The sequence below is a fragment of the Periplaneta americana genome, chromosome 3, assembly GCF_040183065.1.
Source record: "Periplaneta americana isolate PAMFEO1 chromosome 3, P.americana_PAMFEO1_priV1, whole genome shotgun sequence".
Classification (NCBI taxonomy): Eukaryota; Metazoa; Arthropoda; class Insecta; order Blattodea; family Blattidae; genus Periplaneta; species Periplaneta americana.
In genome coordinates this window covers 98,317,479-98,335,448 of record NC_091119.1, presented here as the reverse complement: position 1 = coordinate 98,335,448, position 17,970 = coordinate 98,317,479, and the positions used below count along the sequence as shown (strand labels likewise).

At 36.1% G+C, this 17,970-nt stretch overlaps 1 protein-coding gene across 3 annotated transcripts in view; it reads right to left on the bottom strand.

The window, feature by feature from the left end:
• LOC138696308 (uncharacterized) overlaps positions 1-17,970 on the bottom strand; it is a 92,811-nt gene that overhangs the window by 10,909 nt on the left and 63,932 nt on the right. The gene's annotated exons all lie outside the window — the stretch shown is intronic.

The following is a 17,970-nucleotide window of genomic DNA, read 5'->3' as shown; positions in this document are numbered from 1 at the left end:
AATTGTTTACAATAATTTTCCACAATTTTGTTTCCGTCCTGTATATTTAAGTACACCGAATGTAGATTTTTTGGGAGTCAAGTTATCATATCGCCTGGACCTGGAGATATAGGCGAGCAATGTTATAGAAATATGTTTTGCGACAGTCGACTGTACAGTACTTGTAACGCAGAAGTGCTACGTGCAGAAACTACTTCAAGTGTATAAGTGAAATATATCCGTAATACTGCAGAAATGTATATATAACATTTCAAATGTCATAAATTGTAATAAATGTTTAAAATCCTCTCTTTTTGACATGTTTTACCCTCTTTGTCGACAGGATCGTACATTTTGCGTACTATCTGCAGGTTGGATCGTACATGATACCCTATATGATCTAGGATGATACCAAATTATCGCATTTGTACGATCCAGATCACACGGTTGGCAACACTATTGGAGAGTCTAGAATGCCAGATCTGGAGTTTAATATCGATTTGTTATCTTTAACAATATTAGTAACGGACAAGTGAAAGAGGTCTATAAAGTGGAACGTGGGGCCATCCGGTCTATGTTAGCCAATTGGCGAACGCCATGATAAAGAAGAAGATAGTGAGCAAGAGGAAAGAGTTAAAAGACTCAACTATTAGTATTGATAATGACTTTGACTACGAAGTGAGGTGCAGGAGGAAAGTGCTAGTGCCTTTTTTGAAAGCAGCAAGATCCAACAGTCACTACGCGAGACTAATGCATGAAAAATTAAAAGTAAATGGGGAGGTATTCGACATGGAATTATGTTTGGATACCTTAAATAAATCTGGGATAGGCGAGAATATAAATGAAGAAAAAAGAAAAGTGATCAAGGATAAAGTAATTGGAATAGTGAAGAAAAACTCAGTTACTATGAGGAACGAAATAGTGAAAAGCAAGAAGTCAGAAATGCAAGAGAGTGCGGAAGTTGGAGTTTTGTTGAATGCAGCAAATTCCGATCAAGCAGTAGGCAACAGTATGAAGACCCGGGACCTTTTGCTGACAGGAGAAAAGAGAGGGAAGGCCGTGAAGAGTAGGAAGGGGAGGAAGTCGGTAGTGATGTCACCACGAGGTCACAAAAGGAGTGAAATGTGTCAAGAGAGTGGGAGCGATGACGGAGACATTTGTGGTGTCAGTGAAAGAAATAAATGCAACGTGAGTCAACAGTTGGTAAAGGTTAAGGAGCACAATAAAGACGATAGGGAAAAAAGGGAGGGTTAGGGATAAGAAGAGGAAGTATAGTAAAGGTAAATAGAGCAGATAGTGAAAATCGAGCAGGCAGTAGCAAGGATAAACCCGCTTATAATCTAAGAAAATGGCGTGTTAGTAGAATGAAGGATTAGTTAAGAAGTGGGCAGTGAAATATGGAAGAATAGTGATTAAGAATTAGGAGTAGGTCATGATGATTGTATTTAAATAGTGGGCAAAGAATATAACATAGTATAAAGATGTTATGAGTAGATGAACTAAAAGTAAGGATATATATATATATATATATATATATATATATATATATATATATATATATATATATATATATAGTACAGTAACATGAGGGTAGTGAAATTGTACATAAATAGGAACAGTAGAAATACGGAGTAGTAAAGGAAATTGTTAGGTTTTGTTATGAATAAGAAATAGTAGAAGATAGGATTAGAAGATAAGCGGGGTTAGATAATAAATGTAGAAATATAGTAAGTAACAAATATAGTGAATGAACATGGAGGATAAAGTGGATGAATAAATGAACAATGTAATGATGAATATGCGTCAGTCTTAAACGTCTGGTAGTGTAAAAGTTGTAAATAGTGTAAGAACGGGACTGCTGGGAATACAAAAATGTGAAGGGCCAGCAGAACCGGAGAGATTAGTGCGAGAATAAACCATATCATATATATCTTTAATAATAGAGTTGTTGAACGTATGTTCCAATCCTACTTAACAATGGCAACCCCAACTGTTAAGCAACCACATCACATAGAATCTGAAGTATCTTCAACGAGACCACTACCTGCAGCTGAAGACACTAACCGGGCACAACAAGATGTGGGAAAATCCCCCTCCAGGTCTGTCACCACTCCCGCGGTAAGAAGCAAAGACCCCACTCACACAAGATAAGGGGAGTAATCAAGAACCCCCCCCCCCCCCGAGAATGAGTCAATCCTTGTCTTTCAGTATCCGACAATAAAGGCATCAGCCATGAAGATGAATCCCTGGGAAGCACCAGCCTATAGTGATATTTCCGAATTATCAATAGTTGCTGATGAACAACAGGCTACATTCACAAACAACTATGCAGGCTTACTGCACATAGCCAGGGCTGAGTTCCGGATCATGTCTGACAGATCCACCATCATCGCCAAGCAACTGACAGAGCAACTGTACATCTACTATATAGTCCAACACTTCTGGGCAAGAATAGTAGCTCTGTACTACCAGAAAGACTAAAAGACATGTCCCATGGTTGACCTCCACAACACCTTTGTGGCAGGCAAATATGCACTTCCTGATCTAACGGCAGCTGCATTGTAGATGTAGCTGACTTAGACAAGAAGCACTACCATCTCACTCTACCAGCAGTACCGACAGAGACCGGAGACTACGGTCGCGTGAATGAGCAAACACACATAATTTATGAATGTGTACCGGCCCCCCGCATAACAGTAGAAGTGATTCTGGCTTCAGTTGGTTATTCCATGAACCAGATCGATGATCCATTCTGGGACCTACCTGAGGACATCTGATATCTGCATCCTGACGCAGCACAGGCAGCTGGGGCCCACAGGCCACAGCGGCTAGAGGCACCTCCTATTCAGCCAGCAGTAGTACCCATAGTGAATGGGCTGACACGGAATCTACTGGGATGGGACGCAGCAGTGGGAGATAAGGATAAGATAATCTGGATCTACACAGGCTTAAACATTAGTAACAACAGCTTCCTAGTTGAGAAACCACATTTCAGACAGGCATTGCAGTTCTCGACTATGTACATGCTAAGTTGCAGGAGGCAACAATCTCAACCTCCTTGACACCATATCGATCCATCATGGGCAGCAAAGTTGAGATAACGTGTCAGCAAGTCACACATCGACAGATTCGCCAGCTATGGCGACACAGCAGTTAGATGCTACACAAATGACGATTTTCCAAATTAACATGTTACTGACACAGCGGGAAAAGCATTACACTTTGTGATGAGGGTACTAAGAAAAGGCGCTGATAAATTCAAAGAGATTGCATATAAATCACTAGTTCGTCCAGTAATGGAATACGGTGCTGCATGTTGGGATCCTTACAGATTAGAACATATTAAGACACTGGAAAAGATTCAAAAACAGGTTCTCAAGCATTGTCGTAATAATTCACCATTAAAATGGGACACACTCACTGACAGGAGAACGTGAATTCGATTATGCGCAATGCTCAAAACATACAGAGGTGAGCCTGCCTGGAGAGAAATAAAAAAATAGGTTGCAGCCACCAAATTACTCTTCAAGGAACGACCACTCATATAAACCGAGGGAAAGAAGACAGAGGACGGGCACTGGAAAGATTTCTTTTCTCAATCGTACTATCAGGGACTAGAATGCAGACTTACTAAAGGCTTTACCAATAACCAAAAATGTATTTAAAAATAGACTTAAGGACTTTACTAATAGACGGTAGTATATTATACACACTATAAAGGGTGTAATTGATATTTTGTTATTTAAGTATTGTATCAGTGAAGAAGTGTGTTGTGTCAGTGAAGTGTGTTTCTGTCAGTGAAGCTTTATAGTTTATAGTAGCAGTGCAAAGAATATTTTGGACAGTGAAATGTGTCGTAGTTCCAGTGCAGTGAGTGACTTGTCAGCGAAATGAGTGTAGTGCTGAAAGGTACTTGTGCAGGTATGAACATATCATACTCGTGGGTTTTAGTTCGAACTTAGGGTTAGGATACAAATTAGATTTAAATTAAATGTTATTTTAAGTGATCGTGCTTCATTTAATTTAGGATGATCCCTGTTGTTATTATTAATTACTGTTAGTATTAATGATTATTATTAATTTATTATTAATTGTATCTTTTATTAATTGTCATTACTGAGTGTAATTAGTTACCACTGCCACTGGGTATATACCCATTTGCAGTGCGAATAAATACATGCATACATTAGTTCATTCCTCACGCACATTTGATATTATCGATAGTTATTGCTGAGCATGTAAAAGATCGCCAAGTAAGATATCACATTTTATGTTAAGGCGAATAAAACTTCAAAATCGATAAGTTATTTACATTGTTACACATAAACGTATACATCATAATATAGTCGTAAAAGTTAAAAAAAAAAAAGTGTTACTAACAATTATTAATTTCAAATTAATGAAACCTTAAACCCAGAGAACGTAAAACTGAAATATCTGTGCACTACTAAGATTTATTTTAAATCATTCGTCCTCAAGTGAGGTTGACCACTGGGATCCGGAATTAAGAAACATAAAAGATAAAGAGAAATGAAATGAGCAAAATAATGATTCGATTTGTACATTAAAACAAAAACTTACGTGTTAACATATAGATGATAGTGTAGAATTTGAAGAGAGGCCTTCAGAATTTCCATTACAATCTTCTGAACCTCATAAAAGGGATTTGAGCGGGGAATTTGAAAATATATGTTAAACTGAAAAGTACGTTATTTTGAGATTTCACTGTGTACTATTTTCTTCAATAGTGCTTTCTGATGGAGAACATAAATGAACCTCCAGATTTCACAGATTTTCAGTACTATCCCATGAGAGGGATTACAGAGAAGAGTTAACAAAGATCGAACACTGTTCATTCCTCATAGTTACTCTGTGCCATCAGTGTCATAATTCATGTTTTATGTTTATTTTATATTTTGTGAAATTATATAGATATACATAGAGATTCAGGACCTCTGCACCAAACTCGAAGGAATGATGATTTTTTGTCAGACAATCCAATTTCTCTGACATACTGTTTAAGAGGTATGCACCCCTGTTAAAAGCATCACTACGTACATTGGTTTGAGTGGCAATACTTACAATGTTCAACTCAGCCATTTTCTTGCCTCTACTTGTATCTCTGTGTACACTATGCTCACAAGAAAAATTTTGAAGCTGGTAATGCTGTAATTTGTTTGTTATGATTGCATCACCCCCAACCCCTCAACTTGTTTTTGTGCCTGCTGTGTCCCCGAGGTCATAGCCTGTGTTTGAACTTAGTGCACATACACTGGGTTACCTACGCAGCTTACTTTCAGAACACAATACCACTGCTCATGGAGAATGTACCCCTCGCAGTGCAAAGGGACATGTGGTTCCATCATGATGGAGCCACGCTCCATTGACCCTTGCTGTGTGAGCACATCTCAACAACACCTACGTGGAGCAGTGGATAGGGAGAGGGGGACAAGTTGCTTGACGAGTACAATCACCCGGCTTAACATTCCTTGACATCAGGGAGGAACTGAATGTGCAGATAGAAGCTGTCTTTGACCTACTTCATTAGAGACGCCTCATGTTGAAGAGAGTTCGACGGTCAATGTCAATAGTGTTATGAGTGAATATAATGCACTTTGAACAGCCGCTGTAAATTATTTGGAAGTAAATTAATTTATTGTAATAACCTAAAGTAGTGTAGTTCCTAAATGACGTGTCGAAAAAAATGGGTTGTCTGACAAAATATGGTACTCCAGGCAAGACCTATCATCCCTTAAGTGTTTGGTGCAGAGGTCCTGAATCATTGACGCACCATTATCATTTTTCTTTTTCCTTCTTAGCTTTCATAATCTTTACTTTAATTTTTTTTTTCTTCTGTAAATTGCCTTTCTTTGTTTGTGTATTTGTTTGCCTTTTTTCTTACTCTTTTAGCTCTCATCTTCTAGTTTGTTCTTGTATTGTTTTGTATGCTTTGTCTAATGGCAGCCTCTAATTTGAGGAAGCTAATAAAATTAAAAAAAAAAAAATATATATATATATATATATATATATATATATATATATATATATATATAACAAATTATTGTCGATTGAAAGAACTAGTGTAAAACAATAGTAATGGATAATATATGTACAAAAAAAAAACTACATAACAGAAACATGTGAACACAGAAACTGTGAGAAAATTCTGATACACTCAGCTCCATACAACTATTATTTTATGGAAGAACGAAATCTACGAGGAAGTTTATCTATTTATTCATTATTTTTCCTGTCACATTCTATTAATTCTCCCTTATTACCATATTGTAAGAAAGTACCAGGCAATAATGCGCAACAGGCCCTCCTGCACGCAGCAAAAGGCTCAATTACTTCAACTAAATAGGCCTACCTAAGAGGAAAAGTGTAAAAATTAATCAATTTTAGACATTTTCTTGTCTGTCTGAGATTTAAATGTCTCATCAGTTATTAAGACAGGTAAGTGGATAGATAAGTAAGTAGCTACGTAAAAAGGTAGGAAAACAGTTACTTAACTATCCATTTGAAATACAGCACCCACTTGGAATTAATGTGGTATGACACATTAATAATGGACAATGAGAATGGCATGGGAAAACAAACTTTCTTTACCAAATATCTCACAGTATGTGGGAGAAAAATGAAAACCAGGTTTTGTGTGTGAAGCCATGAAACAGAGAACGCAAAAAGTCACTGTGCACCTATATTAATAGAGTAAAACTTCCCTTTCTTGGAAGTATGGTCTACGTGGCTTTAGACGGGTCAACAATTATCCATTCTCTTTCCTCCTTCCCCTATCGCCACAACAATGCCACTCATTGCCACAATGAAGGAAATCAGTCAGTACCGAGTGAGCGTTATTGCATTGCCAATGGGTTAGGTACACAGAAGCTTTCTGCTCTCTCTGCATGTCTGAGCTACAGCTGGATCACTACTACAGGGTGAAACTGATTTCTACCCTGGCTCATTGGGCGAAAAACTATTTCCATAGACAATGAACAAATGCAAGAAATTAAAAAAAAAAATGTTACAATACAGCTTTACAAAAGAGGAAAGCTAAAATGAACATGCTGAAAACCAAGTATACATATATTTACATATAAAACAAAGGCAGGAGATGCAAGACCATCATTACACTTCTTAACATTATTTAGTGATGCTGTATCAACTACGAGGTTATCTAACATTAGTGAAACTGGTATTAACAAAATTTTATTTGGCGAGATCAGGCCAAGGATCCACCATGGAATTATATGGCATTCACCTTATAGTTAGCACAACTTCTTGCTATTACCTAGATCATATATACAGTACCCAGATTGCTCGGCCTTATAGGCTTTAACAGTAACAACTTTTGTCAGGTTTACTATGCTGTCATCTAGTTGTTACATAAGGAGTCACGTCATAACTATTATTTGAATTGCATTAGCGACTGTACTGCCATCTCGTGTTTGTTTACGGCAGACGGGTGGAGATCCCAGCTGTTGTTCTCGTCAAAGTCCTACCAATTTTAACATAGGAATGAGCAATCTGTTATATATGCGATCTGGGCTATTATTTAAAGCCAGATAGTGTGTCCATCTTTATCTCTTGCCTTTTTACAGTCTTCAGTTATATCACTTAAGTTGAGTATAAAATACTATATATATAAAAAGTAATCCAGTTCCGAATTCATGATATGTGAAATACCTGCAACTCGATATCTTATGGCAGAAGATAAATTAAATGTAATACATAATAATTTAATCATACAAAAATTTACAGATAAACAGTAATGATAAATAGTACAATAGCAAACAGCTACATGATGTAACATTCCGGTATGATTTTATTAATTTCATTTTCAACTTTTGTTACTTTTTAAATTTATGAATCAAATTTATGCAACTGACACATTTATATAAGAAAACAATTTACACACACAAACATGCAAATGTGAGCATGAAATCTCTCAGAATGGGGATGGCCACATGACACATCCACTGCTATTTCGGAAATAACACCCTCGAATTCAATATATACTCTCAATTAAGCTCTGATATCCGAGTTTGGAAAGTAATGAATGTATGCAAGTGCATACACAAATCACAAACAGCAACTGGAATACTTCAAGATGCCACTTCAAAATACATCCAACCATTCATATCACAGACAAGTGATTCATTTTAAAATTGGAACATCCTATGTACAACATAAACGTGACATTACCATGCATTCATGTTCCAGAAATAGGACTAGTATAAGTAGGTAGCAATTACTCCAATGAATGGAGAAAGGAACATGCTCTATGGCAGCAAACTCTTAGATTTAAGATCCATTGACATCAACAGACATTGAATGTGCCAGAATCATAGTATGGCAGACACGACAAATATTCTTTAGTGCATTATGTATAGGAGAATTCATAACTAACATAGTGTAGCAGTGCAAACACATACAGATATGCCCAATGGTCTTTGCTATTACATGTCTGTGTTTATCTGTCCAATCCATGCGGCCAGTGTGAATACATGTTCCAGACCATACAGATAAGATCTGACAATGTTACGAATGGATAACAGAAAATTAATAGAATTAGTTAGACAATATAATTATATATGACTTCAATCAGTAAGACAATAAATGTGGAAAAATTCCTGCTATTATTCAGTTGAGAAGCTTTTGTCACCTAGTCTGCTTTAAAAAAACTGAAAGTTAGAATTTATAAAACATTTATATTACTGGTTTTCTGTATGGTTGTGAAACTTGAACTCCCATTTTGAGAGAGGAACAAAGGTTAAGGGTGTTCGAGAATAAGGTGCTTAGGAAAATATTTGGAGTTAAGAGGGATGAAATTACAGGAAAATGTAGAAAGTTACACAATGCAGAATTGTGAGCATTGTATTCTTCAGCTAGCATGATTAGGAACATTAAATCCAGACATTTGAGATGAGCAGGACATGTAGCATGTATGGGTGAACCCAGAAAAGCATATGGAATGTTAGTTGGAAGAACAGAGGGGAAAAAGACCTTTGGGAAGGCCGAGACGTAGATGGCAGGATAATATAAAAATGGATTTGAGGGAGTTGGGATATGATCCCAGGGACTGGATTAATCTCGGGATAGGGACCAATGGTGGGCTTATGTGAGGGCGGCAATGACCCTCACATTCTTGTCACAAAGTATTAGGGGCTGCAAGACAATAAACACCTTTAAGAACAGCTTAAAAGATAACCTTATTAGCATTTCACTCCAATCATACTGATTTAAACTATCACTGACTACACTGTTACTTCTTTCTTTTAGATATCATCCTGATTGTGCTGTATTTTCAAAATTGTCTCATAATAATCTCTTTCTATTATCCAATATTATTTGAAATATATTAACATTCTATGTATTTTAGCTTAATTCTGTTACACAGTCTATTTCAGTGTTTAATTAATAGTTCATAGTATTTTGTTGTTTAATTCGTAAATAACTCTTGTATACATGTAACTCTCATCTAAATCAAATTGTTGAATTCTTTGTAAGTTCATGCATATGTATATACTCTTTTTGCTGGTTGAGTGGAAGAGAAGGCCTTACGGCCTTAACTCTGCCAGCTAAAATAAATCATTATTATTATTATTATTATTATTATTATTATTATTATTATTATTATTAAAAGCTGTTTGTAAGTATGACCTAAATGATAAGAGTTGCGATGACAACAAAAAAATCAAATCTTCAACAGATATATGGTGAAGCATTTCTTTCTGTCAAGGAATTAGTTTACTACTTAATAAATTCTCTATCTCAAATTTTTTTTTTTCTGCTGCACTGTGTCTGTCAACGTGAATACTTTAAAAAATGTCGTGGCCGCCACTCTACACATCTGGTACATTCAATGTCTGTAGATGTGAATGTACCTTCAGTCGTTCTCAGTGTTCAAGTGGTAACCATGTTCGTCATGAAATCTGAATTTCACAACTTCAAACACAATGCAGGACAATTGACTTTCAAGAGCAAACTCCAAGTTATTTAACATACCAATTACGAAACAAATATGAGCTGATACCGACTAAATGAAGTCACATGTACATATGATATAAAAATCATTACTTCAGAATCTAATTAATAGTAGCAATATGTGTGGAAAAACACCAAAAGAGTGAAGATCATAATAGATGTAACAATAATTCAGTATTATATGCAGGGGCGGCTATTCAGGAGAAGTAGGTGAAGTACCACTTCCCCTATTTGTATGTAACGTTTAATTTTATCTGGTACTAATAATTAATTTTAATTACTACCGCTATCGTATTTCTAAATTTTTTTTTTCAGTCTATATGAACAGCGTTTAGTTGTATAAACAGTAGCTGTACCCGTGGCTGGTAAGAAAAATGGCAACTGCTACGAGCACGGAGTGGTGCGGTGTTTATTGCAGCTTACAATTCTGTAGGGTATACTCGTAGGTGAAACTATTTGGGTTCCCATTCTCATTCGACACTTGGTTTCCATGGTAACGTGACGTCACACACTGAACTAACAGTCTGCCTGTGAAGTGCATTTCTGAGTCTTTCATTTAAAGAGAGGTGGTTGAGTGTCGTTGTATGAGTAACCAGATTGTAGGTCTAACGGTACTTATAAACGACAAGGGTTGAAGCTCATCTCCAAGGCCTTAGGCTGCTGTTAAAGGACAATTTTGCAGTACTACCTGCCTTGAGAAAAGTATTCTCATTTCTTTTGCCCAAGCAGCCACCCTTGCAACGATAAATTAGCTCGCTCTATGTTATTTTAACAGGAATACACCCCCTACATTTGCAAAGTTGGAAAGTTGTTCTCGGACAGCGGTCATAGTGGATGTAGTAGCGTGTATTCTTTTGTCTCATCCCAGTTTTGTTCCAGCTTTTTGTATTCGGAAGTTTAACACGCATAGTTGTTTGTACATGTGTTCTTAAAGAGTGTGTATTAATATCTTATTATTTAGTGTGGTTATAGTGGTGATTAGTGTATATATTAGTGTCATTGTGTGTATATAACCCTACAGTGCTTTTTTATACAAATAGTTAGATACAGTACTTATACAGAAAATGTTTATAAGCGTGTGTGAAATGTGTAGTCCATTATGTATCCGGAAAATGACAAAGTTTGTAATTTATTAGAAACGCCGTTTCCTAGATGGAAAGACGAGGATAAGAAAGATCTTTTAACTTCTGGACGACCCACAGTTCCACTTGATTTTTGTTTCTTAAAAAGTGTTAAGAAAATAGAGAAGTCATACAAAATAACATTCAAGAATTCTTGATTTTCAGAGTTTACGTGGTTGTGTAGTAGCAAATATTTGCAGAAGTTATTCTGTTGGCCTTGTTTGCTGTTCAGTACAAAACATAATGCATGGAACAGACAGGGATTTGGGGATTTCCAAAATATAACGCGGTCATTGCACAAGCACGAAGATTTGGGAGAACATTTAAAATGTAAATTAAAGTTAAGAACTTTTGAAAGGAATAGGAACAGTATTGCTGATGCATTGAAAGAAAATGTGAAACTGTGTATTACTAAATTCAATGAAAATGTGCGATTAAACAGACAGTTACTGAGAATAGTGATTAAGGCGGTGTTATATTTGAGTAAACAGGAGCTTGCGTTCAGAGGACATGACGAGAGTGTTTCTTCGACAAATCGTGGGAATTTTAAGGAATTATTGTCACTACTAATTTCAGAAACTTCCGTGGAAAATCAGTGTCATTATGATAAAATTAAAAACATATTTAGTGGCAATTCAAAAACCATTCAAAATGAAATTTTAGGTCGTATTTCAGAATATTTACAAGATCATATAAAACATGAAATTAGCAATGCAAGTTTCTTTTCTGTTGAAGTTGACGATACGACAGATATACGTCAAAAGTCACAGTGTTCTGTCATTGTACGATTTGTAGGTTCGGAAGGAACAGTAGTTAAACGGTTTTTGGGGCTTTATGTACGATTTGTAGGTTCGGAAGGAACAGTAGTTAAACGGTTTTTGGGGCTTTATGATGCAAGTTCCGATAGGTCTGCTGCAAATTTATTTGACTTGTTAAGACAACATTTTAAAGGAATTATGCTATGAAAATAAATTAATTGCTCAGTGCTATGATGGGGCAAGTGTCATGTCCGGACAATTAAATGGACTCCAAAAGAGAGTTAAAGACAAGGCGCCTCAAGCAGTTTTTGTACATTGTATGGCCCATCATCTTAATCTAGTTCTGCAGCAAAGTTGTAATAAGATCTCGAAATGCCGAATATTTTTTGCAAGTCTTAGTGGCATTCCGTCTTTCTTCCATCACTCTGCAAAACGAACCCATATGATTGAACTTACTGGTGCTAGATGAGTACCAAGTCTTACTGATACTGTTGGTCGTCTAATTCCAAACTTCTTAATGTCATAATTGGAGATTGGAACAAACTAAAAAGCGCATTTGAACTAATTCTAAACAGCGAAGACGCCGATACTAAATCGGTTAGGCTCTGTAATGGTTTCTTAAATGGAATGAACAATTTTGAATTTACACTGTTGGCAGTTGTGTTCAATGATATTTTTGGATATATTGACATTTTGTTTGACGTACTTCAGAAGAAATCCTTGGACATTGTTTATTGTGCTGCAAAGATAAAACTTACGTGTGACCTGATCAGTAATCAAAGAAATGAACAGCATTTTTCTGCTTTATTTGAAAAAAGCAAAAGTTTAACTGACATAAATTTGCGTCGAGGATGTATAGCAACAGAAGAGGAGCTTTTTCGCAGCTATCTAATAATATATCATGAAATATTGGACACCATTTTAATGGAAATGCATCTGAGATTTCAAGACTGCAATAGATTAAGATTTCTCAGCCTTGCTGATGCAACAGAATTTGAAGAGTATGCTAGAGACCTCCCTTGTGATGGATTAGAAAGTTTACAGGAGTGTTATCCACAAATATTTTGTAAATCTCAACGATTAAAGCAAGAACTACGCCTCTTCTATTCTGATGAATCTTATAGAAATCTTATATCTGAGAAAATAGTGCAACTGCTTGAGAAAGATAAAGAGATTTTTGAAGAGACATATAAGTTATTCTGTTTGATTCTCACCATTCCTTCCACAATTCTTCCATCGAAAGAAGCTTTTCTTGTTTGAAAAGACTGAAAACTTTCACTCGGAATGTAACATCGCAGAACAGACTTTCAACATTAGCCACCATAGCTCTTCATAGAGATGTACTGTCCACCCTGAGTGAAGCTCAGACATTTTATGAAGACATCATAGACAGATTTGCAGCTTTAAAAGACGGGAGGATTGAGTTAGTGTACAAGAAATAGGGTGAGTATTGAAATAAATTTATTTTCTTGTTTGAATGTGTTCTAGAACTAGTAAAACGTTACATAGTCTACGAATAGTATTCACTACTTATGGTATTAGTAAAATTGTGGATGTATTTGTATATGTGAGTAGCACTTCACCTATTATTTTCACAACGAGCCGCTACTGATTATATGAAGAGTGGTGGGGCAAAGTGATCTAAGTGCCAGAAAGTGTAAAAATGAGATTTTTCTACATACATGAGCTATATGACAGCACCAATGCACAGCAAAGAGATTTATGTCAATATTCGTTTTCCTTGTATGTTATAAGCGCTCTAGTAGATGGCGCTGCCCGGATGTTCACAGCCTCTTGTATACCTACATGATCTATGTGCCGAGTGCTTTTACAGCTGGATTCATTGTTTAGAGGCCATCTTAGACAACGCAGTACATGCTTTTCATCATTTAGGAATTAAAATGGACGAGAAAGTCTTCGGAAATAATAGTGATAGTGTAAGGAAATGTAGAAGAATTGTGGAAACTGAAGCTAGAATATGGGGAAATCCTTACACTACTGTGAAACACAGGAAAGGGATACCTCCCAAACGTCCACCAGCAAATGGGGTTAGTATGAAATTCGTTATTGATTACATTTCACTATTTTATCCTCATTAGAAACTATTGTTTCTTTATTACGGTATCTAGTAGATCTTATAATGATATTTTGTATTTCAGGTGACTGTAAATGTAAAAACGAATGCAGGAATGTGACAGAATTCAAAATGCAACTGTTTGAAGCCTTCTACAAACTAGGAAAAAATGAGTAAGGGTCATATCTGATGGGACTGATGGAAATGTTACCTGTACACAGACGCCGAAATGGCACATATAATGAGAATGCAGAGTCGTAGGCAGTGCACCATATGTTTTACTGTACCGGACGGACAGGGACATCTGAAGAAGGTATGTAAAAATACATTCAAGCAAATATCTGACATTAGTCCACAAAAAATTACCACACTTGTAAGGAGGAAGAAAGCTGGCTTTTCAACATACAAAGACAAGCGTGTTGGGGTCAGGAAATTTAAATATACTCTTCATGACAGAAATATGGTGAAAGAACATATCAATAGCTTTCCAAAAGAGCAAAGCCATTATACCCGAGCTAGGTAAAAAAGGAGTATTTGAATCAGAACTTGAACATGAACAGGCTTTTTCATGCATTCAAGAGTAAGCATCCTAATACCAACCTCACATACAAATTTTACAGATCTGTTTTTATGAAGGATTTTCCTAAATTCTCCTTTCAGACAGTAAGAATGGACACATGTAAAATTTGCGACTCCCTCAAAATAAAGTCTAGAAGTAAAGTCAGCAGTCTTGCAAAAGAAGTCAAAACTGAACTTGATGTGTACCACCGAAAAGTGGAAGAGGTGTTTAAGGTTATGAAAAACAGTGCTATAAATAGCACTTTGCCAGAAGTGATACATGCAATATTACAATAGATCTTCAGAAAGTTTTTTCACTTCCAAAACTCACACATACCGGTTAGTAGTCAGCAATTGTCATGTTATAACTTCGGCATATATATGACAGACACTTCAGACAATGGAATTATGTGTGTATGGCATGAAGGCCAGTCAGGTAGAGGGGAGAATGAGATGGCTTCCTGCCTCTTGCAAGCCCTTAATAGTGGACTATCCAACACCTACAAATGTAAGTTATGTGTTTAGAGCGACAATTGCGCTGGTCAGTTGAAAAACAGGATGCTGCTATTCCTATACGTGTTTCTTGTTGTTAATGATACTTTTGACACCAATGAACATAGATATCTCATTTTAGGGCATAGTTTTTCTGCATCAGATCGCGACTTTGCACTGATTGAAAAACGCGCAAAGCACTGTAAACTAGTATATGTAGAGGATGTACAGAATGCTATTAGAACTGCGAAACTTCACGACCATATAAAGTGCTTGATATGAGAAAGGGTACATTTTTTTTACTTTGATAGTGCCTCGTCGAAGTATATTGATACTTCCAAACTTGTAGTTAGTAAGGCTTCATGTCTACGAATCACTAAAGAGTATCCTGGTGTGGTTTTTTACAAGACATCTGTTAGTGACCTAGCAGCTTGGGCACAACAGAATGTGTTTAAACGAGGGGTAGCACCATCAACCATCTGAATACAGCAACACTTTCAGCTTTACGGGAGACTGTACCCTTGTCTGCTGCTAAAAAAGCTGATCTCGGTGCTATGCTTGAATTTTTGAGTGAGGAAAATAATAATTTCTTTCTGGACATTCTAAGTGCCTAATAGTAAGTGAACACCCAAAATTTGGATCATATTCTTGACATCAACATCTTGGACTTAGATCCTTCCATGACAGACCACAGGGACTTAGATCATTTCTAGATAAAAGAATTCATAAAATTTGTATTTGATATGTTTCCTCTATTTTGTGTCTTTTGTTTCTGGTGCTGGTAGTTTTCAAGACTGTAAACATGATAGAAATTAAAAATTGTTTGAATTTTTTCTTTACAGGCTTTGTTTTCATTTTCTCTAAAAACATTCCTCTGGCACTTAGATTGCTTTGCCCCTCCACTCTTCATATGTTCTTATATATATGGGAAACATATTTTCAGATTACAAATGTGGCTTAAATATCAAATTATAAAAACAATATAATAAAACTAATGTTATTGAAACATTTAGGCAAAAATGACAACTGATACAAGGTAACAGCTACAACAATTCACCAATTGGATATGGGAGTGAAATCTGATAAGAAAAAAAAATTCTCAACTAGTGGATGTTTTCTGAGACTATTACTGGGCTTCAACAAAATTCTAAAATGCTAACAAAATCAGAAAGATTATCAACAGTGCATGAAAAAGTACAAGTTACCAAAATTAGCATTCAGTTTTCTTCCAAAAGCACACTGAGACCACAGATGACTGGGGTGTCAATACAACAATGAAAAACATCCATCACTGAGGAAAAGAGCAACCAATAATAGCTCATAAGAATGATGATATAAGAAACAATATTTGTTTATAATACAGGAAGAAATACATTACTGGCTTGTTTCAGCCAAATGCTGTTAATATTTTTCAAAATGATTTATCTTTATAGTCAAGAAGAAGTTCCATAAAGTTTATACCAAGGAAACTAACTGGGAGCAAATTTCAAGTAATTTCAAGAATAATGTTTAGTGCAGATACACATGTAATATGATCTGATGTTTTATGACCATGTTTTGTTAAATGCTCTTATGACTAGGTACTTGTGTTGATGTATTCCAGAATATGAAATGACATAACAGTTTTCAAGATATAAGTTACTGTAAAATCGACTTAGTACTATGAGAATAAATTACATTCTGGGAATTTTATGCTCAATTGAGGCGAGAATTCATGTCAGATAGTAATCTGTTTGTGCACGAGGCACATAGATCCTTTCAAACTACACAAACTACAGTACATGCCCTATTTAGAGGTACTTAGATGAAAGATATGATTTGGAGGAAAGCTGGAATGAGCTGTTCTAATGTTTCACGGTTATAAATTCCACCCTGAAACATGAAACACTGCAACTGATGCATTCAGCTATAAGACCACATTTATTCCTACTTCATGTGTTAACTATTTCTTACAAAACTAGGACTCTTGCCAGACCTAATGCATAACATATGGCCAAATCAGAAAGAGAACAGAATTTCTAATATTCAGAAGTTAGCTTCACTTTATTCCAGGATCAGTAAGAACGTAATTCATGTAGGTCCACCCTGACCTCTCATCAGGATCACCAGATTTTGAGTCTGACAGTTCCTTCAAGATGCTCCATAAATAACACTTATAGGAGTACCATGGTTCTCTTACCAGGTTATCAAACTGCACGATTATCTCATTAAAACCAAGTCATATTAAATAAAGAACTCGATAAGGTGTGAAAAATGGTAATATACAAGCAAATAACTTGTTTTGAGTAGAGTTTGTGAAGCAATGTTCTGGGGAGTGGGGAGTGAGAAGAATGTACATGTTATTGTACCTTCATGGACTGTTGTTGTTTAGTCAACTGTCGGGAGACAGATACAAGGCGCCACTTATGAGGCAATTAAGCCAGAAGATAATGGAGTAGGGTGGCCAGTTCCTTTCCCTCCTTCATTGCATATATCACCAACAAGCTACATATTACACTGTATAGCAGAGAAATACGTAGGTGCTTTGAACATGAGCACAATGAATTCTGTTTTCAAACGCTGCATGTGTGCATGCAGTAAAGTAATATTACCTGGAAGTTTCATTGGATTATTGCTCTCACTAGTCCACTAACCTTACACAGGCCTGAAGCTGTGAAACTTGGATCCAACCACCAATTAACTATCTCCAAAGTCAACGAGAGTGATAAAAAATACTCTTGCTAGTATGAGTAGACAATTGAAAGCAAATTCTGTGACTGTAGACGACGTTACGAAATAACAAATAAGTTTCGAGACTGCTAGTATGCATTATATGGAATGTTGAGAAGTATTAAGTTTCTAGCTTGCCACTAGTCTATCTTATGGCACGAATATGTCTTCTTTGACATAGACTAAGAATCATAGTGTCATTCCTGCTCTGCAGTTACACTGTTGAAACCTGAAATAATCCTGAAACTATTTCAAACTTCAAACAGACATTCATCCGTGAATGTGTGGCCAC